Source organism: Chelonia mydas, chromosome 22, assembly GCF_015237465.2.
Source record: "Chelonia mydas isolate rCheMyd1 chromosome 22, rCheMyd1.pri.v2, whole genome shotgun sequence".
NCBI classification, from domain to species: domain Eukaryota; kingdom Metazoa; phylum Chordata; order Testudines; family Cheloniidae; genus Chelonia; species Chelonia mydas.
In genome coordinates this window covers 15,464,314-15,489,655 of record NC_051262.2, presented here as the reverse complement: position 1 = coordinate 15,489,655, position 25,342 = coordinate 15,464,314, and positions in this window count along the sequence as shown.

The following is a 25,342-nucleotide window of genomic DNA, read 5'->3' as shown; positions in this document are numbered from 1 at the left end:
AAAGAGCTCGTAGGAAGCAAGCTGCTCCCAACCAAGATACGTTTCAGAGTAGCAGCCATGTTAGTCTGTATCTGCAAAAAGAAAAGGAGGACTTGTGGCACCTTCGAGACATACATTTGCAATAACTGCCAAAGATCACACAAATCTCAGATTGGGCTATTCAGTCACATGAGACATTGCAAATCATCTACATCACAGGCTGCAATTCCCACTGTCTCTCACAGATGAAAAGGATGCCAATCGATCAACCCTTATTGTTATTATTATTGAACATTTGTATTGTGGTGGAGTGTGAATTAAAATGACCTGCATCCACAGGATGCAACTCTTTAAGCATATTAAATGGCCTGTTAATATGTAGTTTCTAATGCACTTTGAAAGTGGATTAAATTCACGGAGGATTGCATTACTGCAGACCAATGTTAGTGTGGGAGCATCTCCACTTTGCACTAGCTTGGAAGTACTCCAACTGCTCTCCCAGACTGCTCTGCACTATGCCAGGACCATTTACCTGGCTGCCCTCCACTGCGCTGTGTCACCTTGACCGGATGTCCTCTCCCTGTTCAAATGACGGTGCAGAGCCAGGGTCGGTCCAGGTGCTGCTGCACACTCCTGGAGTTCATTTTGATGCAGCAGCTAAGTTCTTCTTCTGGGGTTTCACCCAATGAGGTGAGCACAAGACCAAACCCTTAGAAGGTCAGCCTCACGCCTTGGGGATTCATCAGGCTGTTTTTCAAGACTCTCTCTCTTGTGATGAAGGATTTTGCTGCACGTCTTTACAAGACATTTTAAATCCTCCTTGTAGGAGGATGTCCTGAGTGCTTTCATCCAGCCTGTCACAGCTGGACAGCCCCAGGAGGGAACAGTACCGGATTTCAGTGTAATTAATCTTACAAACCCTCCGCAATGCTTATCTGATTCAAAGCCAAACCCTCATCCAAGTTGCTAGGCGTCCTCAAAATGAGTTTGCCTTTTGAAAAGCAAAATCTTAGCTGCTGTTTCAGGCTCTGAGACAGATCCAATGTTTGGATTCCTGCACATGATGGTGGTGAGCCCAGACAAGTCTAGTAATGCAAAACCCACGTAAGCCCAGAGATCACTGCTCAGGGGGACACACATGCTAAGAGCTCAGATGCGGCAGTGGGCCAGGAGGAGCCCAGAAAAAGGAAGAAGGAGTCAGCATCAAACAATGCAGGATTCATTTTCTCTGGGATAAAACGGCATGCAGTCTCCTGATCCAGAATTCCCAAGGCAATTAGCTCAGTACGAGGGAGAATACAGAAGGGACAGTCAGCTGGGAGAGCACGTGGTCGATGTTTGGGCGGGGGGAAATTCAGCAGTTACAGTTCACAGGGTTCTCTGCTCACAGCTTGGTTTCTTTCAGTTTTGATTTGAGTAGCATTTGCATGAATGAGCCCAAGGAAATCTCAGAGCAAAGCCACCATGTTATGAATGGATTCCCCCGAAACCCTCTAAACCGGCCCAGAGGCACTCAAACCCAGACGTGCAGAACGCAGCACAGCTCACCCAGGGGTTTTTTTGGTGAAGAAATCCAAAACCGAGTGAGCCCCACCTGTACCCGGGTTGTGCTCTGACAGCCCAGCACACAGTGCTGCTGCTACCCGTGACGTTGCCGTGCGGACTCTATCCGTTTGGCTGCTGAATTTGAAGAATCGGTGATGTTCACTCGGGGTTCTGCTGCCTGGTACCCGGAGTGCGAGAGGAGGGGTGAAAAATAAGATTGATTATCTTTAAGCATAGGGCCCAGGAGAGGGCAATGCCAGGCTGATGGAACAGCTGAGTGTCTTGCACCTTTTGCCAGCTCCCCAGGGTGAGCGCGGGAGGCGGGCTGTGTGCGCACTACATCACTTGCCAGTCCTCTGAGGCGTGAATGTGTGGAAATCTCCATATCCTTGCTGGACATTCAGAGCTTTCCCCCATTCCCTTGAGGCTCTCCATGGCAGTCCCTGGCTTGATGATGGAGGCCTGGACAGGAATTCAAAGCCTGTTAATGTGGAACCAACCGCCAGGATGGTTGCTGCTTAGGCTTCTGTCTACACTGCACAGTTGACCCAGGTAATTGGCACCCGGGTCTGAGCACCTAAGTTAGCCTAGCTTGGAGGTGAGCATCCCCACAACAAAGCCATACCCACGTGTCTGTGTCCTCACTGTTTCTGCACTTGCCCATGCGTCTGGAAGCATATCCCCTGGTTCCTTGTGCTGAGATGCTCTAGGATTCTTTCCCTCTCAGCTGTGTCAATTAAAGAAGAACGTGTTTGTTCTTTGGGGGAAATTATGGGAAGGCAATGGAGGGCTATCAGCATTTGAGTGATTTTGCCTGCACTTTCACTGGAAAGTGGGTATGTTCTAGCCTGAGGTAAAGTGGACATCGAGATCTAACCCATCTCCCCAGCCAGGTCAGCTAGCCTGGGTTTCAAGCACCTCCAAACCCAGGCCAGAGGTTCTTCTGTGTGGGTGGCAGGAAGCGAAGGTTAAAACCTGCGTAAGAGCCTGGATTAACTCTGCAGTGGAGACATACTCTGGCACAGAACTCCTTTGCTCCAGGGACTGAGCATACTGCCTTCTGTAGGCTCTACCAGTCCACAGGGATAGAGACCAGAGCTGGGAATTGGCCCTGGATTTCCCATGAGCAGTGCCCAACTCACGTGTCTCCTGAGGCAGTACAGAACCAGGGCCGGCATCCTCTTTCTTCCCAGGCATCTTTCTTTTCAGAAATTCCCACTCCGCTGCTGAATTTCTCTTGGATTGATACTGTGTGCAGTGAGTGGCTATAGCTCCTCACTAGCTGGCTCTCGCTCCTATCAGCTGACTTAGGGACTATGCAAAAACCCAGAGAAGCCCTTAGAAAAGCACAGGTCCCTTATCTGACTTCTTCACCAGGTGCGGAGAGCTGCTGCTGGGACTAGATACATATGTGTATTTTACCTGCTTTGTTTTTTTCTGATTTAATGGGGGGGAATCCCGTGGAAGCTAAAGAAGAAACCTTTTTCTTATTTAAGCTAAAAATGAAGCTGTGCTGGGTTCAGGGTGGAGAATTCACGGGCCCTGCTATTCACACACTGACTCAGCTGGTGCCCTCGGCCGTGAGCCACTGCTCTCTCCACGGAAGGCGAAGGCTCTGCCTGAATGCTGCTGGGAATGAATTTGGGGCCAGATCCAAAGCCTGTTGAAACTGACAGGACTCTTTGCCTTGACTCCAATGGGTTCTGGATCAGGCCCTTTGAGAGGGCTAAGGATGCAACCCCAGAGTCTGAAATCCTCTCTCCCGGGAAAAAATCTTAGAGGAGGAGAAGAGTGACAAAACTTCCAGCAAAGTTACACCCGACTCTAGGATAACTTGCCCAATCCCAGCCCTTTCCCACTCCCTGTTCACTCCTGGCATCTCTTGGGGTGTGTCTACATGGCAGCTGGAGGCGAGCTCCCAGCCCAGGTAGGCGGAGGCAAGCTAGTGTGGCTAAAAATAGCTGTGTGGATATTGTGGCTCCAGCAGGGACTTGTGCTGGCTACTGGAGCTCAGACCTAGGGAGTCAGGTGAGCTTGAAAGCCCGAGCCGCACTGTCCCCACTGCTCTTTTCAGCATGCTAGCTTGAGCCCCACTAGCATGGGACTCGCTCCCAGCTGCAGTGTAGACATGCCCGTGGAGGCTCACATTTGAGAAGGGAATTTATTGCAAAGGTCCCTGACTCTCCCCCCTGCTGGACTTGTGAACTTTCCATGAGGCCCTTTGGTAGTGGATGGGTCTTGCTACACAGCATCCATCTCTGGGAACGTGTACCAGCATCTGCCCAGAGATGTTACAAGAGAAGCCCAGGTCGGGGTGTGTGTGGGGGGGGTCAAGTAACATTTTAAACATCTCCACACTTTAACAACAGTAACATTGCACTTTTCCCCAAGGCCGTAACTTCTCTGCTTCCACCCCTCCTCTCCTCTCACCTTATTCCCATGGACTTCCAGCTTCAGAAATGCGGCTGTGTTGTTGTCGTTGTCGAAATGCACTGAGCAGGAGGTGGGTGATGTATTATTGATCCCTCTGCTTGCTGGCTTTGGTTTATGTTCCCTTCCCTGGGGCTGATCCCTTAGACAAAGAGGAGCAACCAACTTTTATGCAACTTGACTGGAAGACGCAAAGTTTTCTTCAGTTCCCAGGGCTAAAATGTAAAGGAAAAGCACATTCTGGTTAATGTCGTCTAATTAGAGATTAGTTCCTTCCATAGAGGCAAACAGCAGAGTTTAAATCTGACGCTTTCAGTGCCAAAGCACAGACCTCTGATGCTTGAACGAAAGGAGTAACTCCATTATCTGGCATCAATAGTAGGCTGCTATCCTCCATGTGGGCCAGTCAGACACTGTGTAAGTATGTTACACTGAGAAACGCAAAGGCGCAGTGCAAGGAACATGAGAATTTCCTGGCTATTTACACCACAGGCTGTGTTTCTTCCCTAGTTCCAAATAAGTTCTGACATATTTCTAATGTCAGTTGGGAATAATTTCCTAGTGGTGAGCTGGCATGATTCTCCCAGTGCAGTGCCTTCTGAGATTGGAGGAAGTCTTTACTTGAAGAGACTTTTTCCTCCATTTGTAGCAGCTGCAGAAGTCCCTTGAATGCATCTCCTGGATGCACAGACATGAAAACAAAGACAAAGGGTGCATCAAACACCACTTAGGAAGTATTCCAATGCTATCTCATGGGTCAGAAAGCTAAAAGCCCCATGTCCACATACAGCTCACTTGAAAAGCATTTACATCTCTTCTCAGACGAGCAATACTAGGGCCAGGGAGGTTCCATTCTCTGAATCACCCCTAGGGTGCTTTGACCCACTGCTTTGTCAGTTTCCACCCCGCCCTGCTTTACTCATCACTAGCTATTCCAGACATCAGGTGCAGAGCAGAAGACACTTCTCCAATCAGAAGCCATTTTCACCATGGTAGGCGCGATCCTTTGAAGGCATGAAACTGCCCTGTCTCCACGCTGTCAATGGGAGCAGACCTCAGCCGGATGTGAACCTGTAATCACAGAGGGAGCTGTGCCTTCCGTCCAGGACTTTGCACTGAACTTACTGAATCTGCTGGCAGCTGCATGTTACAGCCAGCCATTACTGGGAACTGCTTTATGATTGAAGTTTACACCGAGGAATTCAGCTCCATTTGTTCTGAAATATTACAGATGGGAAACGTTCATTAGGTCCCAAGTAGCATGGAGAATTGCTACCTAGAGTGTTTCCCAGTCTAGATTTAAGTGACTCAAGTGGTGCTGTTAAAACCTCAGTGTGCTACAGTGACTCTGTTTCCATTGTAAACCCAGCTAGGCCATAAGCATTAACACTGTTAATCACCCAGGGCTGGAGGTTCAAAAGATGGTGGCCAACTTAGTTTTGTGTTTCAGAAATGCAGCTCCACGCAGTAAAAAGACCCCAGCCACCTGGATGTGCCAAGACGCCATATGCTTGGGGGGCATATTACTTTTGATTTACATGCAATAATCCTACTGAGGTCAAGCACGGGACTTCGATGGGACCAGAGTTTAGTCTTAGGGTATGTCTTCACTGCAGGTTAGCTAACCCACATTAACTAATTTGGGTTACAGTCACAGTGAAGGCATGGGCAGCTTTTAACTTGGGTTAGTAGCTGGAATTCAACCCCAGACTCCCCTGCAGGCTTTAACTCCAGTTTCTAACCCAAGTCAAAAGCTGAGCTGCCACGTCTTAACTTGTTTTAAGTGCGGCAGGTTACAGTAGCAGTGAAGAACACACCTTTTTTTTGCATTGAAGACATACCCTTGGCTTAAATTTCAGCTTCTATGGACGGCATTCAAGGGATTTCTGCTGTGTGACCCACCATGATATCTGTATGTACCATGCCCAGTACATCCTCCTTGATGTGCCCCTGAATGGAGACATCTGGAGCTTTCTAAACTACTTTGTCCCATAACATTGAAACCCAAACAAAAATAAGATGTTGTTATGCTGAAAGATGCTAATGGCTCGCCCACTTTGGGGGGTGTTAACCCAGACTGGAGATTGTGTGAGGTGCACTCTTCTTTGTCTGACCTTCCTATGTATTGCAAAGCAGCTGCCCCAAAAGTCTCACCTCTGAAGGCCATGTGGTCTGAGCAGAGGCACTTTGAACTAGAGGGGTTTCCCAGGTGTAAGGCTCAGGGACTGAGTCTGGGACAGTTCTAGCCCACGAAAGCTTATGCCCAAATAAATTTGTTCATCTCTAAAGTGCCACAAGGACTCCTCGTTGTTTTTACTAAGCAGTTGGATTGTGGTGCAAGACCCTAGAGAAAGACAGGGCCCCAGCTTCTTCCTGGGTCAAGGTAAATGACACCTGAGGATTCGTCAAAGAAGGTTCCCTGTGTGCATTTTTCGACCCCCTCTGATTAAGGAGACAGGACTCATGTATAGTGTGTACATAAGCAAAGTACACTAGGAAATTCCTTGACCCACCCCACCGATTTTTGCTCTAAATGGGAAATATACCTAGAAAGACCCCAAATCTTCTCCCCCTCAGCAAGTGGGCAAAAAGATTAAATGAAAATAACTATAACAAAACACAAGAAAAAGAATGGCCACACTGGGTCAGACCAATGGTCCATCTAGCCCAGGATCCTGTCTTCTGACATTGGCCAATGCCAGGTGCCCCAGAGAGAATGAACAGAACAGTTAATCAAATGATCCATTCCCTGTCGTTCATTCCAAGCCTCTGGCAAACAGAGGCTAGGGACACCACACGTGCCCATCCTGGCAAATAGCCATTGATGGACCTATCCTCCATGAATTTACCTAGTTCTTTTTTTGAACGCTGTTATAGTCTTGGTGTTCACAATATCCTCTGGCAAGGAGTTCCACAGGTTGTGTGTTGTGTGAAGAAATACTTCCTTTTATTTGTTTTAAACCAGCTGCCTGTTCATTTCATTTGGTGACCCCTAGATTTTGTGTTATGAGAAGGAGTAAATTACACTTCCTTATTAACTTTCTCAACACCACTCATGATTTTATAGACCTCTGTCATATCCCCCCTTAGTCGTCTCTTTTCCAAGCTGAAAAGTGCCAGTCTTATTAATCCCTCCACACACAGAAGCTGTTCAATACCCCTAATAATTTTTGTTGCCCTTTTCTGAACCTTTTCCAATTCCAATATATCTTTTTTGAGATGGGGTGACCACATTGCCATGCAGTATTCAAGATGTGGGTGTACCGTGGATTTATATAGAGGCAAAATGATATTTTCTGTCTTATTACCTATCCTTTTCTTAATGATGCCCAACATTCTGTTCACTTTTTTGACTGCCGATGCACATTGAGTGGATGTTTTCAGACAACTATGCACAATGACGTCAAGATCTCTTTCTTGAGTGGTAACACCAAGTGCAGAGCTGGCTGACAATCTCTGCTGGCCATAGGGGTTGGTCCTCTGGCTCCTGTTTGTCCTAGGCTATGGGATTATCCATTCAGGACTGTCTGAGATGTTACACTGGCCCACTCTACCATGCATATAGACCCTGGAAAGACTGCACTGACAGTCTGCCTTACTGAGGTGACAAGCAGTGTATAACCACTATAGACAGAATTTTTTACTCACTGCTTCTGCCTGCGTGGGTGACCCTATGAATAAATGAAGGATGTGTGATTTACTGTCCCAATAACTCTGGAACACAGCACAGCCACTCATGCTCCAGAAGGGAGCAAGAACAGGGCTTGGAAGAGAAGCAGCAGTAAGAGGGAAAGGACCTTTCAAACTCCTCCAGCCGCCTGTGCTGGACTCAGGGGAGCGTTTCTGCTCTCAGATAGGCTGGTGTAAATCCAGAGTAACTGAGTTCAGTGGAGCTGCTCCAGATTTACACCACAGTGAAGGGAGAATGTGTCTGAGGGTCTTGCAATGACTCGTGCAACATAATGAAAAGGCAACTCCATAACAACAGGTTGCAGGTGGTGTAAACTTCAGAAGCAGGTTCGGGCTTTCCCATGCAGGGGAAAGGGTCCCTGAAGTTTTAGTGCACTGGAAGATGAGAAGAAACATTTAGAGAAAGTGGAAAACTCCCCCGCTGACTCTCACATTCCCAGCGGCAATTCGTATCCCTTCAGCCAGCGTCTGTCCAGACTACTGCTCGGCACTTCCAAGGAGCTGGACACAGATGGCTGGACACAGAGAAGTGGCCCCGTTTTGGCATGAGGCAGGAGCAGCCTCCTGCAAAGGGCTAAGTGAGCTTTCAGCTCCCACTGGTGTCAATGAGAGGTGAGGGCTCTCGGAACCGGGCCAACAGTGAGCCGAAGGTTAGGAATATGCATCGAGATGTTCCCACACAGCTCCTACCCCGCAGCACACGTGGTCTCACAGTGCTAATCGGATGTGCAAGCAAGGGTCCTTCTGTAACTGGGAGGCTGATCTGAGATAATGCCCAACCCAGCCATCCTCTCCTTGGAAGGAAATGTCGATTTCTTTCTAATGGAGACCAGGGGCCTAAATTGCTGAGATCAAATCATGAGAATATCATTTTCTTTCAGCCCAAATGAAAGGTAATTTAAAGACCCTTTAAAAAGCCACAGAGAGATGCTGTAAGGAGCAATGAGCAGAAATTGATGGGAACAGAATATTTTGCTTCCATGCAAGGAAGTAGATTGTTTCTTTGTCTGGACCAATTACAGACGAAGACATCTGGGGACAACAAAAACCATGCAATGGAGCACCAGGCATCCAGTGCATAGACAATAGCTGAGACAGTTCAGCATTTGGGATTCAATCTAATCCCCAGCGAAGCCTGATCCAAAGGCCAGTCAAGTCAATGAACAGGTTCCCATTGACTTCAAAGGGATCTGGCCCAAACCCTTTAGTGGGAGCTGGCACGTGCCCCTGACGAGCACGAGGCAAATGTTGGGAAAAGGTCAGACGTGGCTCAGGTTCCTTCCGAGCTGAGTTTAGGGGAAAGGCAGAGAAGCTGGCTAAGCCTTAAGGAATGTGGTGGGTGCATCATGATTATTCATCAGCAAGTGCCCCCATGGGTTTGACACATACTGCACTAGCCTCTTTGGGACCACACTGCCTAGGAGGAGCAAAACTCTGCTAATTCACCTCACCACAAAGCCGCTGCAGCAGCATGGCATGTCTGCCCCTCCTTTTAAAAGCCTTTATTCTTTACCTTTAGGGCCCCCTCCATCTCTGGCAGCAATCCTGCAGCCTCTTCCCCCCTCTGCTTCCCTCTGAGACTCTTTCTGGGGGTTTGCAGGGCTGGGAGGCACCTCACTACCATCTGACTCCATGGATATAGGCACATTACAACCCAAGACCCCTCCAAGCATCCCCTGTTCCACTGGACAGTCACCTCAGATTACCTGTTACACCTCAGGTCACCATATCTCTTAGCACACAGAACTTTGATAAGGTTATAGTGAAAACAAATAAAAGTTCATTTAACAAAGTGTAGAGATTTGAGTGCTAGCAAGTAGGAGTATTGGAAGCAAATGGTTCAAATAGAACAAAATCATAACCTGCATTCTAGACACCTCAACTTAATTAATTAGATACTCTCCTGTTGAATAAAGTATTGCTCACCAGTGCTTTCCAGCAGGCAGGCTGCGACCCTTTTTCACGAGACAAAACACGCTGTCCGCTTGTCTCGAAGGTGTAGGGTGCTGTGTGTTTCCTGGCATTACCAGGTATATCAGACGAATCCTTTGAATTTAGTCAGAAACAGGACACCGCCCCACGGGTTGTTTTTTCCTGTAAGTTTTCTCTCTTGTTGAGTTCACAATCTGATGTCCGGTGTCTGGCCTGGTATGCAAATAGGCACCATCGCAAGACATACAATGCACAAGACACACATGACCAGATGGGGAGAGAAGCACCTGCTACCTTCTGTCTGAAAATAACATTTTGTCACTTCCTGGTGACTTGCCTTAACACCCCTACTATAAGACCATAATTTTCAGTATAGAGCTATAGCTCCTGAAATATTACCGTACACACATTTCGCAATGATTATGATGATCAGTGGGCTACGAGCTCTCAGTCGACACCTCCTATGCCACCCTTTAATGAATTATTATGCATCTATCCAACTCAACGGGTTCCCTGTAAAACTCCATGTGCCCTCCTTGCCCTCTGCCTTAGGTCCCTGAGTCACACGCTCCCTGTTTCAACCTGCAGCACAGAGGTTCAAAGCAGTGCAGGACTCAGCTCCGGCCTCATTCTAGAGCCTTTCCTGAGGCAATTTGCTTCATGAAGGTTATAGAGTGAGTGGAGGCAATTTCAGGGAAACACATTTCTCTCTACAAAGATTGAGGAGAAAAGCTATCACCATAACCTACTGCAATCAGTTATTTAAAGAGAAGCTGGCACCTCATAGAACAAAATGAAAGAGAATTCAGAGGCAATTCAGAGAGATCGTCTGCACTTCTCCTCCCTGTTCTGGAGAATGAGCAGAAAGTTAGAGCAGACTGAGTGCCCTGTCTTTGCAAACCAGAGTAGCCAGAAGCCGTTGCTACCACACAGCAAGCATGAAGAAGGTTCCATAAGTTAACACCCCAGGCAAACCTTCACCCCAAACTGAAAAGGCCAGATTTTCAAAAGTGTCTACCACCAGCAGCTCCTCCTGGGAACAATGAGAGCTACATTTAGGGGCCTAAATGGGAGATGAGCCCTTTGAAAAGCTGGAACAAAATGTGCACTGATTAATGCTCAGAAAATGTCATTACCTTTTTTTTATTTTCTCGTATTCTACTCCTCTGTGCTTCCTGGGTCAGGAGAGGACGTGGAATTACTGGAATTCAGCACGAAACCCCAGCAAAACCCGAAATCTGCCCACGGCCTTTTCTTGTGCTCTTGCAGGACATTCAGAGCCGAGGTAGGGATAAGCAGCATGCAGACTTGGTCAGTCACTGGATACCTGGGATGTGATTGACACCCAGAGTTACCTCAATTGTGTTTGACATTTCCAGACCGGGACTGGCGAAGATCCTTTCCTCATGTGACAGATTATACTCTTTGGAGTCATTAAGATAAAGTTCTTTTTCCAATTAACTGGATTTTAATTGCTACAGCCCATTGCGTCTTGTCACTGGCAGTTAGAGCTTGAACTGAGACTGTGCCATTTTAGAACTTAACGATGATAAGCGTGTTTTAGCCTTTGGGATGAGCCCTGACCAGAAAGATGGTTTGTTTTCTTACTCTTTTGCGCTCTTTGCTTCTTTTATTTTTCTGAAGTTGCACCAGGGAATCTCGGGCTCCTTTGCCTCCATGCTAACCAAGAGTCACTGGCCCTTGCGGTCAGAGCATGGGCTAGTGGGGTACAAAGATGCTGAGCCTTCAACCTGCTCTACATCCTGCGCTGGCTTTGATCTTCAGGTAACGCACATCACTGCGGGAGGAGGGTGAGGTGACAGTGTTCCTTCCCTGTCAGCGTGCATGGCTGAGAATCCGTGTGGTGATAAATTAAAGAAAATGCCCTCTGGGTTGGCATGTGAGCTATTTAGATCACACATGATCAAGGAATCTCTGTGTATATATCGATCCCACCTGACCAAGGAATATCTATCTAAATGTGGGTTTTATTGGTCTCCTTCTTTCCTGAGGATAAAGCAACTTCCTGGCATAGGGGCTGGAACTAAGGGTGTGGGGGGTGCTGTTGCACCCCCTGGCCTGAAGTGGTTTCCATTATATACAGGGTTTACAACTTGGTTCAATAGCTCTCAGCACCCCCACTAAAAAAATTGTTCCAGCTCCCGTTTCCTGGTGTTAGCATAATGAGTGAAGAGAAATGGAAGTGTAGGAACGTGGATGGGGGGGAAGAATGTGGATCTGTTTGGTGTGACGGTTCAGATTCCTTTATAGATACACATGTGAGGGAAGATCAGGTAATGCCTTAGACAACTCTCCTGGTCCAGTATTCACAGCTGACATGACTGTAATCAATCTCGCCTGGAAGAGAAATCTGCTGTGTTTCAGACAGATGGGAGGGTAGTTGCCTTTACTGCTGATGCTCTTTGAGGTGTGGCCAGGGTCTAATTCAAGCCTTAAACCACACAGAAAACTAAACAACGTATCAAGTCTGTGAGTGCATGAGTGTGACTGTGGACATGCGCCAGGTATGTCGGATTGTCTGATTTTGTGTGCATGTAAAGGAGAGAGAGAACTGACACCCCAGGGCACTGTGACCCAGAGAAGCGCAAAAACAGGTGCACTTGAGCCAGACCCGTTGCTTCTTCAGCTGCTCAAAATGTGTTTCAATCACTTCAAGGGCTATTAAGAGGATAAAAGATTGGGAAGCGCGGTGACATCTAAGAGCTCGCTGTCACTACCGATAACACTGCCCAAACCACAACCCTGAATCATAAAATACTGTCTGTTGGCTGCAGGGTTAGATTGGGGGAAAACCCAATAACCCAAGGAGACAGTGGACTTTCTCAGTCATGACGAGGTTGCTCTTCAGTGCTACGTGCATCAGCATGCTCTATCAGTTGGGTATTGAGGCCAAACAAGTGGGCTAGGTATTTTAATCTCTAAGACCTTTAAGGCCAAATCTGCTGATGTAAACTGGCCAAACACCATCCAAGTATTCTTCCCAAATCCAGTTATTACCTATTCATCAGTCCGTTCGTCAATGAGCTTATCTGCCCTGTCGTCATGTTATTCCTAACAGACTCTGCTCAAGCTGAGCACGTGTCTGTGTTGCTCTACTGGGACAGAACAAGAACCGTTTCCCTGCGTCCAGCTCATGTCACCATCTGATTCTTTAGCTCAGCCTTGTGTTCGCAGCTAGCAGAAAAACCCAGCCACTCCACAGCTTTACAGGGTCCTGAGCAAAGAGACAGACTTTTCTGTTCTAGCTGCAGTAAAGGGCCATGCTGCTGCCAGTCAGACATCCCAGCAGCTGATCATTTATTGAAAATCCCCAGGATAGGAAGCTGCAAAACAGCCTTAAACTCTTGGAGCCAGATGGGGTCACCGCACTGTTTACTGACCAGATCTTACAGCTGTTATGGGTTTGTCTGAGCAGGGGGTGGGTCTCTGGAGCATATTACCTGCTGAGGGTTGGTGACCTTTGGAGAACTCAAGGAGCAAATCTTCCTTGAACTTTACTGCTTCACCCCAGGGAATTCCCTTGTAAGTGCATTTTTTCCACATAGCTGATGTGGCGGCTGGTTTGCCTCTGAAAACGGACATGAAAAGGGGACTTAGTGCTGTGCCCTATAAAATGACATCGGAGGCGTAATTCCGTATGCTGGGGGATGAAGCTGGGTGTGCGTGAGATGAGGGACGACGAGAGCAGGCAGGTGTGGTGGGGAAGGCTGGGAAGAGATGGTGGCAGAGGAACAATGCAAGCAGACAGACACTTTATCCTGTATAAATTGGGTAAAGTCTCAGTTGCAGCATGGTCCGGTGGCCAGGGCCGAGGGCCAGCAATCAGGAGAGGTGGATTCTACCCTCAGCTCTGCTGCAGACTCACTGCAGGACTCTGGGTGAGTCCATCTGTGCCTCAGTTTCCCAGTCTATAAAATGAGCATTCTACTGCCTTTGTGGAGGCAGTATGGATGGAAAGGTCCATATAGGTGCTAAGTGTTACTATTTCACGATGTCTTCACGATGCAGAGGCAAGACATCAAGGGTCCCAGCCTTTCATACAAGGGGGAAGAGAGCAGAGATACAACGTGGCCCTCCTTTGCAGTGCTCTGATTTTGTCCCTCCCTCCCTTAAGGATTTCCTCTGCTTTGTCCCTCCCTCCCTTAAGCCGAGTTTTAGTGCTGGTGGAAGGTGCTGGACTGACGGGGCTAGAGAGCAGCTGCCAAAGAGAAAGTCTCCTTCCACGCCTGACCTGGTGGGAAGAGGGTCCATTAGAGCTCAGGGGCCGGGAAATCAACCAGCAGCCTGCAACAAGCCACATACACACACACAGACACACAGCAGCTGTCCACATCCAAGCAAGAGCCTTTCTCCCATGGGACGTAGGATTCTGGGTCACGTACGAGGTGCTGAGGGTTGCTCATATGGAACAAGGTGTCTTGCATGCTCCTCAGAACGGGCTAGGAGTCTGGACTCCAGAGTTCTAATTCTGGGTGCACACGGCCCTTGGGAAAGTCCCTTCTGCTCTCTGCCTCAGTTTCCCCTTCTGTGAAGCAGGCCTGATAATGATTTTTGGAGTCTGGGAAGGGTTTGTGGAGTGCTTTGAGAAAGCAATGACTGATGTTATTATTCACCCCTTAAGTCCCATGTTGCAGTGACTTCTGACTGCTAACCCCTGCCCCTCTTCCCCAGGACCAGCGCCACCTCTCCTGTGCTGCCAGGGAGCAAAAAGTGGTTGTACTAGGAACCTGCAGTCAGGTCCCCTGGGGCCTGACCCTTAGGAGTCTCCACTGACAGACATGAAAATGGGATGCTGATTCTCCGCACCCAGCGCTGCAGGGCCTTTGCATCACCACTCCTGACGGAGCAAGGCCATTGTGGTGGTCTGAGCTCCTGGGAATCCCAGCCTGGAGGACTTTATTTTTCCTGTCTGAGCTGTTTTTGCCCCAGAGTAGCTTGCAGAGAGACGTATTTGTTTTGCTGCTCTTGAAACCATCAGCCTGCATTAGAGGGGCTGTCAGAGTACTCGAACGGAGCCCCACATGTGAGCCTTTTCCTATGCTCAGCCGCGGGGGAACTCTTTCCTGCCTGGGAAGCAGAGCGATGCACACTTGGCGGATGCATGCAGTGGATGGCAGTTTTTGCATGCTAACAGCTCTTGCATTAAAGCCATGGCCCAGCGATGCTCCCCCAGCCCTCCTTCCTGTTGATGTCTTTGGAGGCATTTCACGGGAGCACTTTCTGCATGGACAGCGATAAGCCCAAAGCATATGGCACATCACTGAGCATGGCTGCTGGCTTCAGCTTCCATACCGATTAACGTCATCAAAGCAGCCGCTAGTGACATGATCTCTTATTCTGCCAAAGGCGGCAAAGAGTCCTGATGGGAAATTCCTGGAGGGCTGCTGAGACCTCAGGAACCCTTTGACAGTCATCTGGATTTCTGCCTCTCTCCAACCTCTTTATTTGAGCATAAGCTTTCGTGGGCTAAAACCCACTTATGAAGTGGGCTGTAGCCCACGAAAGCTTATGCTCAAATACATTTGTTAGTCTCTAAGGTGCCACAAGGACTCCTGTTCTTTTTGCTGATACAGACGAACACGGCTGCTACTCTGAAACCTGTCTCCTACCTCTGCCTTTTATCACTAGCGGGACCATCCTTGTCACAAATGGAGCTTTGTTCCTTACACGTCTCATCTTCTCTTGCTGATGTCCCACCCCTAAAATGCTAATCCTCCGAATATCATGCCATCGTCACTTCTCAGCAGCAGGTTGTGATGTCACAGATGGGAGCCGAGAGCTGGCAAGAGATGCTTCCGTGGAGGCAAATTTAGAGAGGTCACAGCCATTTCATTCAGCGGGCCACAGCGGATCTAGCTTCAGTGCACTACCAACTCGTGCTGTTTTTTATGGTCCCCACCTGTGGCGCACATGCATTGATGGAAACCAGCATACCGCACGGAGGGGGCAAGGCCAGAAAGAGCGGAGTAATAAACAAACAAACAAACTCACACGTGAACAGGGAATGAGTAAAGCCCAAGAAGCTCTCATTGCAGCCTGTTTACTCATCCAGGGCAGGGAGCTCTTGCTCTCTTTCTCAGCAACCTAAACAGCAGCAGCAAAAACCCAGCCAGCCGACCAACAATCCCCCTCCCCGTCCTCCTGGCTCTCCGCCCTGCCACTCCATGAGCACCTGTGCTCTCTCTAGCAGGAGCCCCTGGCTGAGCATTGGAAAGGCAGGGGGTGGTAGAATATAAATGACCCTCTATCAGAGCCTCTGGAACCTCTGGCCCTGCTCCTCTCCTCCCTGGCACTGTTTTATCTCCTGGGGCTTAGCTGGTGAAGCATCATCCTGGTGTGTTTGGTTGTTTTTTGGTTTTTTTTTACTATTTGCTAAATTGTTTCCATTATTAAACAGACGCCGTTCCTAATTTCCTTCAGAAATCACTCACCTCTATAGCAGGTCTAATTGGAGACATAAACATGATTAATGAAGATGGCATCTGCTGAATAGAAATGCTGATTTGTGGCAGGCTGGCCAAGCCGACAAAGACCAACTGCTACCTGTCTGGAATACACATCTCCCTCCAGAACAGAGTCTCACCCACCTCTCACCTCTAAATGGAACGTCTCTGAGCTCTGCCATTTGCTGTTTCACTCTCCTTACTGAAGAGACTGCCCGTGGCTCCTGCTCTGCAGCGGGGGAAGAATTTGGCAGCCATATCATTTGATTACAGGGCTCCATAGGGGTTCTTAGCACTTTGGGGTTCATTCCAATGCTCACTGGGGGGCTTTCCATTTAATTCAATGGGCTTTGGACCAGGCTCTTGGAGACCACTCCTTGTTCTATTTAGAGAACACATACAAAGGCAAGGGCCCGGCTCCAAAGGGCTTAGTGGTTGATAGTCCTAGATGTTGAGCATATGCTGAAGTCACTGGAATTTGCAGATCCTTGAACAACAGGCCCTATTACCGTCTCACTCAAACAAATGCTAGACCCCGGGTTCAGGCGTGGAAGTGCCGTCAGCCAGTGGATCGCTGCAGGAGGTTCTGTGAGAGAAGAGGGCTGTACGGAAGGATTTGATTGAGAAGAAGAAGGGCTCACTGGGTGAAGCTGACCTGTCTTCAGAGGCCAGCGCACAGCCCAGGCACCACTTACCTCCTACCTTGCAGACTCTTACAGTGGAGGCAGGAAGCTCCCCTTCACAGCAGGTTATGTAGAAGAACTTCATGTGTGTGCTACTGCACGTGAAAAATGTTTGTGCAATTGCACGTCTCAGGGGACTTGATCCATCTCTGTCAGAAGAGAATTTCTTTCTGACCTAAATGGACTTTACCTGCATCTCCAATTGTTTTCCCTTTGATTCCCTTACCCCTCTCCTTTCAGCCTTGGGTGATAACTTGAAGATGTGACTCATGGTGCAGAAATATTGAAACTGACTTCATTTTTATTCATTTCCCCTGCAACTTGCTTAAAAGCCGTGGAGGACAGGGGAAAAAAAGTCTTTCCTATAAAATTACATCATCTGTCTCAGTCTCTGCGGCTCCCAGGAAGTCATTACAGATGGAAATTAAAGCCCATTATTGCATTTAATTACCCACCAGATGAACTGCATATATAATGAATATTGTAATCCCCAAACATATATAAGGTTTCCAAGTTCATACCTCTCCTGCTGTGTGGCAAAATCATTCCCAAAGTGCTTGATCCCAAGTCCAATGAATTCAAAGGAAGGACTCTCTCAGTCCAGCAAAGCATTTAAGAACATGCTGAATGTTAACCATGTGGGTAGTCCTACTGTCCCAGTGGGTCTATGCACGTGTATAAGGGCTTTGCTGAATTGGGACCTGAATGTGGATATGTTAAATCACAAGGACAAGGAAAGAGTGAGAAAACCTCAGGGCCATAAGCAGACATCAAACTTTAGCTGAGTCTATTATTTCTGGTAGAAAATCAATCTTCAGATGCAGCCTCCCTGACCCTGCCTTGGATGCTTGGATTTCTTACTTCTTGTTATCTAGAAACTGTATTTCTTCCACCTTGCACTCAGTCTGGTCTGTTTAGAGATAAAGCTGCCACATCTACCCATCTCCTTTTCAGTGGCAAAGGGGAATATGGAAGAAAATGGAAATCATCTCTTTCATGTTATTCCGTAGAGTAGATTACCCCTTGGGAATTCTCCAGGTCTCTGGCCTATTTACAGCCCAAGTGCTACTTCCCGAAGACTCATTTCCTTCATTAGAACAGCTCAAAGCTCCAGAGTGTCTTTGCTTTCTTTCTTTTCGACTGGTACATTTCTTTTTCCAAAATAAATGTCGTGGTGTCATAGTGTTGAAGTAGACATCAGTGCTAGCACCTGATCATAGAATCACAGAATATCAGGGTTGGAAGGGACCTCAGGAGGTCATCTAGTCCAATCCCCGGCTCAAAGCAGGACTAGTCCCCAACTAAATCACAATAGGGCTTCCATGGAGTGATGCCAGTTTGCACCAGCTCAGGATTTGCCTCCTCCTCTGCTCTCTCATCCCCTCCCTTGGCTGTTACGAGGGCTGGTACAACACATTTTAAAAGTTAGTTCCAGTTCATAGATTTTGCAGTCAGACCCATTTTCTGACGCTTTTCTACATTTCTCACCATATCTATTGCTTTAAAAAACAAATCTCTCAGAATCAACTTCCACTTGCCATTTTTCATTGGTTGGGAAAATCGGGCTTCTGGCAAACAAAAGATTCCAACACAGCTCTGATAAAAAGCGACAGGGGCATCTTTTAAATAGTTGGCAACTTTGGGCCAAACTTTGGTATGGGCAAGGGCTTGGCGTGCCCTTGGAATGGTGCACCTAGAGATGGGGAAATGTCGCGACAGGTCTGTCAGATGTAGCCTCACAAACATACAGCCAACCGGGCAGCACCCAAAGTGGACCACCACCACCACCACTAGAAGGAATGAGCATGTTGTTTAGGAATCCACCCCAGTGCTGTTATTCCTTCGGGGCTTTAGCAACTGTGTCAGGAGTGGAAAAATCAACGTGCTTCCAAGCAGCATTAACAGCAAGAGGGCTCCTGCTCTCAGGCCAGAATTCTGCTCTTGGAATCCCGAAGATGGATCTCAGCTCTGATAACCAGCTCTCAGATGACAGCTCTGGAGCCATGATCTGATGGGTGGAGGAGAGAGGAGTATTGGTGCACAGCTGGTAGATCAAATAACAAGAATCGTTACATTTGCAGAGCTTTTTGGTATGTGCACAGCACTTTGCTACAGGCAAATCCTTGGTAGGTCCTTGGGTCTCCAGGGCACAAAATCTCTTTGGAATCAACGTTCTGCCAGCAAGACACCCACCTGGGAAGACAACTGGGGCTTTGGGCTCTGGTTAGGTCCTACTCAACATCTGATAAAATTCACTCCAGGCACTCACGGGGAACTTGTACCTCTTCAACAATTAACTTTGCAGCATTCCCCATAAGACTTTCAGTTGTCCAGGTTTGCACCTTCTCACTCAGAAAGGCACAGGGTGTTTCCAGGAATCATCAGATACTCTTGCCAGTTGTATCTTGGCAGAACAACTGGGCTCAGAGTCTGCTGAGCTAACTTGGGTCTCACAAGCGTTTCTTCCCTGTGCAGTTCAGACTGCACTCTGAATTCTGTAGCATCAGCATCTCTGCCATACACTCCAGATGGGCTCTTTCCTTCCAGCAAAGGGACAGGAAAACACAGGCCAACACCAAGAACTTGGAGAACACCCTTGCTGCCTGGGGAAGCCATTTGCTTTCCGAAGGAGTTTTGTACACTGTTTTTTTTATTTTAATCCACATATTTACATATCCTAATTACCTAATTACACAGTTTAATTAGAATGTAATTATAGCCCCTACTTATGTAAATAAATGTACATGCTGTAATTACATACCTGTGAAAGGCAATTATCAAGCAAAGTTGTAGTTAAAGGAAAACTCAACTTTAGGGAACTTTCACTCTACCCCTCCACTGGGGCCCATGCATTAGAAACTGGAAATCCCAGGGAGATACAAGACACACTGAAATAATGCTGATGGGTGGGTCTTTCTTCCTGGTAAGGTAAGCAGACATTACCAAGAAGGCAAGAGAGGGCACAGCTGGGGCGGTGAAAATGGAACCTAGGGAGCTAACAGGAAGAATGGGCTGTAATCTATTGAGCTTCCTGCACCACCAAGATCATCCATCACTCCCATCCAAGGCCAGAATCTTTTCAGCTGGGTAGAGTAGAAAGACCCCAGCAGGACTGCCATGTGCTAGGCTGAGCTGGCATAGGTGGCCAGGTGAGTCCACCGGGGTTATCTTCTAAAATAAGCCAAGTTAGGAAGAGGATCAAATGCACCTGCAATCATTTCAACACTTGTTCTTCCAACTCAGAACATGCTAAGAAGGAGGAACTCCGAGAAGCGTACTGCTAAAGGGGTGGTGGGAGAGGAGGGAAGAATGCCCCACGCAGTGAGTGCCCTGTACTAGCTCTGTGAAGGAAGAGCACTTTCACCGACCAAAGTCCATTGCTGGTTTGGGCTCGGTAATGCCAGGCTGGAGCTGGACTGCTGGAAGGAGTGAGCTCCACATTCAGTGATGTGCCTTGGAGCTCAGTCCCCAAAAGGTGCCACCTGGGGGCACTTCAGGTCATCTCAGCTGTTGTAATGGGCAGAAAGACAGATGGCCCCTAAGGCAGCCAGGTCCCAGACCATGTGAGGCCTTATAGAGTTAAACCATCACCTGGAATTTAACCTGGGAAACCCATTGAAGTTCACAGAGCGCAGGAGCAGTGAGCTCCCACAGACCCCTCCCACCATGTTTTGCACTCTCTGGAGCTCCCCAATGGTCTCCAGGAGGAGCAGTCAGTGGCCCACAACCCCAACTCTGGCTGAGTCCATTCCTACAGGACATGCGCCAAACCCTCCACCCAGAACCGCTTACAGAAAGACTGTCTTCCGACTATGCACCCAGCTTCCAGCAGGGAGGAGCTGTTTGCACATCCTTCAGTGTTTGTTTGCAGTCATTAAGCAAGTCCTTGAAATGCTGGCTGCACAGAGGTATAATCCTTCCATTTCACAAGGTCATATTTATAGGGATTAGGGAAGCCTAATTTACAGATTAATGACACGTTCCCAATAAATTGCTTCTGATATGTGCCCACGGTGCAGAAACAGCTTGCAGAGGCTCTCTGGCTCCAGAGCTGGAAACGATCCATTGCTTGAAAAATTAGAGAGGTCAAATAGTCTCTCAATGGCTCTTCAAGCTTTTTATAGGCAGAGTGACTCTCGAAAGACATCTCTATTTGATTGGGTTCAGTTAGTTGGAAAATGGAAAAACCCATCAGAGCCACAATTGTAATAGACTCCTTCCCACCGCAATACAATTCTTAGCAGCGTAAGTTCTGGTGTCAGCCTGGCCCTCCGTGCTATGGTATCATCTGACTTCCACTGAGTCAGGGCTGGATATGTTATTCACAGTCCTGAAGAAGTTAGCCACGCTGGGATCTGGCCGTGATGATACGTATCAAACTGAAAAGGACAAGGACCTGGCATCTCATACTGTATCTGGGGGATACCTGCTGAAAGGTGGTTCATCTGCAAACAGCAGGGAACTTAGGACTGATAAAAAAGATGATATTCTGGGCCAGACCCTCAGGTGGTGTAAATTGGCGTGACACCGCTGACTTCACCGATTTATACCAGCCCACATGTACCCTTCTAACCTAGTGGGAAGAAGTTCAGTGAGTGGATGGGACCATGCGATGGTCAGTAATACAGGGCCCTTCCTTGGGGAGATAAATATAGAAACATTGTAATGGACTCGGGGGATTGGGGGAATTCAGTAAGTCAGCAGCACCACAGTTGTGCCGGACACTTTGTCCCCAACTCTGAGACCAGTCTGAGCAGCGCCAAGTTCAGGGAAGTAACCAACACGACCCATCAGCAAAGGCCAAGTGTGGGCCCAGGCAGAGGGTTCTTGGAGAGAATTGAGTTGACAAAATTCAAGAGCTCCAAGCCATCCTGCAGGTGGCAGCTCCAGCCCCAGCCAAACCAAAGGCAGGGGTTCCCCTCTCCCCATGGGAACTGCATTCACTTTAGGAACAACCCCTTGGCATGTTTCCTTGAAAACAGGCCCCTCCCACTTGCAGTCAGTTTGTGACTAGGTTGTATCTTCAGGCCCAGCCATCAGTGAGGGGTGACATACAGGCACAGAAACCCCTCCGAGGCACGCTTCCTCCAGAGCTCCCTGGCTCAGCTGTGCAAGGAGTAGTTTGCTATGACGCTCCTCCCCAGTGCCCCACATGCATCCAGCCATCTCTGCTGGGCTGTGCCAGGTGGCGGTGCCACGGTTCCCCCTCCTACTCATCCCTCCCTGACATACAGCCCTGATGTTCCCCAGAGAGGTGGCGGAAGCAGCCTGAATGCATCCATGCATTGGAGATTCTTTCCCCTTCCTGCAGCGCACAGGACTGTGTTAGGGCTAGTGAAAATCTCACCCTGTAATATTTATGTTGTTAGTAAAACTTACGAAGTGGCTTTTCTTCCCCCCCCTTGTTTATTTTCCCTTCCTGCAGCTCACATCAGCTAATTACCAAGTGCCTTGCGCTGAAGCAGAGACCTCACCTTATTCTGGGGGAGAACGCCTAGCACTCCAGTCCTGGAAAGCTACCTTTCTCTCTTGACGGTTTCTTAATGTACCCAGTGAACTTCATAAACACAACATCCCCCGGAGAGAGGAGTCTTTCTTCTGTTCCAGCATTAATGGATTTGCAGAACAGTGGATGCCAACTGGCAGAGAAAAGAAAAGGGATTTCAGGGCATCAACAAGGAATTGCTACAGTACAGAACTATTAAATTAGATGCTTTCATCCCAATTTGCACCCAGGAAACAAGGGGCCCTGCTGTTTTCCTAAGGAAATGCTCTTCAAAAGGCAGGTCCCTCATTGGGGCAGACTTGGAGCAAACAAGGGCATTTACACATAACGGAAAGTACTTGGTGAGTACTTTTTCTCAGGTTCCCGAGTTATTTGCTGCACGTTTTCCTTTGCTTGTTAGTGAAATGTCTTTTGCATTGGTGTCCCCTGGAGCCTGGGACTTGCTTCTTACTGATTTCCCTGCTTTTAAATACATATTGGAAGCATTAATTTTTCAGAGGGGAAGCCATATCAGATTCTGTTCTGCACTTCCTTTAATGCGGCCTCTCCTGGGCCACTTTGGGACTGGCACTGAGATGGCTAATAGGACTGTTGAAAGATTTCTGTCGAAACGATGGGTTGGGTTTTTTTTTAGATCAGGCCCAGAGAGCAGTACACATCACACATATAAAGTGCTCAAGGTGGGGCATACACTCATCATTGTAGGGTTCCCACTGGAGCAGACCATGAGCTGGGATGGAGTAAAGAACCCAGTTCCTCTGCCCTGTCTCAAGCAAAGCTCTGATTACTTCAGCCAGAGATTGGTCTGAGCCTTGGCTACAGAACAGGGCCCAGAGAATTTGGGGAAGTATCATCACTTGGTGAAAAAAATTGGTTTAAAGAGAAAATCAACTGAAAGGTAAAAGGATTTGTGCCTTTAACCTGACATATTTCTCCAGCCTGGAAATCTCCCATGAAGATACATTACAGATATGGAGATTTAAGCATTTGTGAAATTGTTCTAAATTGCAATCCCAGGTGACAGAAAAACTCATAAAAGATTTGTGGGATGTTTGGATCACCGAGATTACCATTTATACATTCAGAGTAATGTATAAACCAAACCACCAAACCACAGATGCCATTCCAGCCTCCTTGAACACGGGGAGTCAGAGGAAAAACAGTTTGAGCTTCACAGAGGGCAGGTGATAGTCAGATTCATTAGAACATAAGAATGTCCACACTGGGTAAAACCAATGGTCCTTCTAGTCCAGCATCCTGTCTTCCAACAGTGGCCAGTGCCAAATGCTTCAGAGGAAATGAACAGAACAGGGCAATTATCAGGTGATCCATCCACTGTCGTCCAGTCCCAGCTTCTGGGAGTCAGAGGTTAGGAACACCCAGAGCATGAGGTTGTATCCCTGACCATCTTGGCTAATAGCCATTGATACACCAGTCCTTCAGGAACTTATCTAATTCTTTTTTTAACCTAGTTATTCTTTTTGCCTTCACAACCTCCTCTGGCAATGAGTTCCACAGGTTAGTTGTGTGTTGTGTGAATAAGTACAGCCTAAAGTTTGTTTTAAATCTGCTGCGTATTAATTTCATTGGCTGACCCCTGGCACCTGTGTTATGTGAAGAGGTAAACAGCATTTCCCTATTCATTTTTCACACCAGTCATGATTTTATAGACCTCTATCATACCCCCACCCCCACAGTCGTCTCTTTTCCAAGCTGAACACTCCAGACTTTTTAATCTCTCCTCAGATGGAAACTATTCCATATCCCTAATCATTTTTGTTGCCCTTCTCCGTATTGTTTCCAATTCTAATATATCTTTTTTGAGATGGTACGGCCAGAACGGCCTGCAGTATACAAATGATGGGTGTACCATGGATTATATAGTGGCATTATGGTGAATTTTAATCATTATCATAGCTTTTAAGGCCACAAGGGACCATTATGTCATTTAGTCTGATCTCCTGTATATCACAGGCTAGAGAAATTCATCCACTTACTCAGAATAACCTGTATTTGACTAAAGCGTCTCTTTTACAAAGGCATCCCATCTTGAGCTGAAGACTTCAAAAGATGGAGAAGTCACCATTTCCCTAGGCAGTTTGCTCCAATGATTAATCACCCTCACTGCTAAACATATGAATTTGTCAGGCTTGAACTTCCAGCCATTCGTTCATTGTACGCCTTTCTGTTTTAGAGCGAAGACCCCCATCAGTACCTGGCATTTTTCACTACCAAGGTACTTATGCATTATAATCAATTCACCTCCTGACCATTTTTATAAGCTAAAAACATGGAGCGCTTTGTGTCTCTCAGTGTAATTTTTCTCCAGCCCTCGTAAAAGTTTTGGCTCTTCTTTTCTTTTTTGATTCTGGTTCAAAAACAGAACGAGATCCTGATATACCAAGAACTCCCACTAACCTGGCCATCTCAGTGCCACATATGCAGTGGTGCACAGGACTGGGCCCAGACTCAGGAAAATGCTGCCCTCTCTGGCAGAGACCTTGCTGAGTCAGAACAAGATCATTAGAGCTGTTCTCTCTCATCAGTGCAACATAAACTAACCATTTAAAACCAGTATTTTTCTAATAATCAAGGAGCAAAACATGACTCGAGTCCCTTGCATCTACCAATCTGATAAAAGTTCCGCACTCAGACATTAAACTGAGTTATACCTAGTTTGCATTTGAATGTAGCAAATGGGAATCCCAGGTCCTCCTTCACAGCTGTTACTTTTTGTATTACAGTGATGCCTGGAAATGCTGATCAGGGATTAGGGCCCCATTGGGCAAGGCATTACAAACAGGCATAGGAAAAGAGATAGTCAAAGCGCTTACAGTCATACAAAGAAGAGGACAGATGCTCTTGCACTTAAGGCACTGGCCTGGGACCCAGCAGAGCTGGATTCAGTTCCCTGCTCTGCCACAGACATCCTGAGTCACCTTGGCCAAGTCACTCAGTCTTTTCATGCCTCAGTTCCTTACCTCTACATTGTGGGTGATGATAAACCTCCCTTTGTTTTCAGAGTAACAGCCGTGTTAGTCTGTATTCGCAAAAAGAAAAGGAGGACTTGTGGCACCTTAGAGACTAACCAATTTATTTGAGCATGAGCTTTC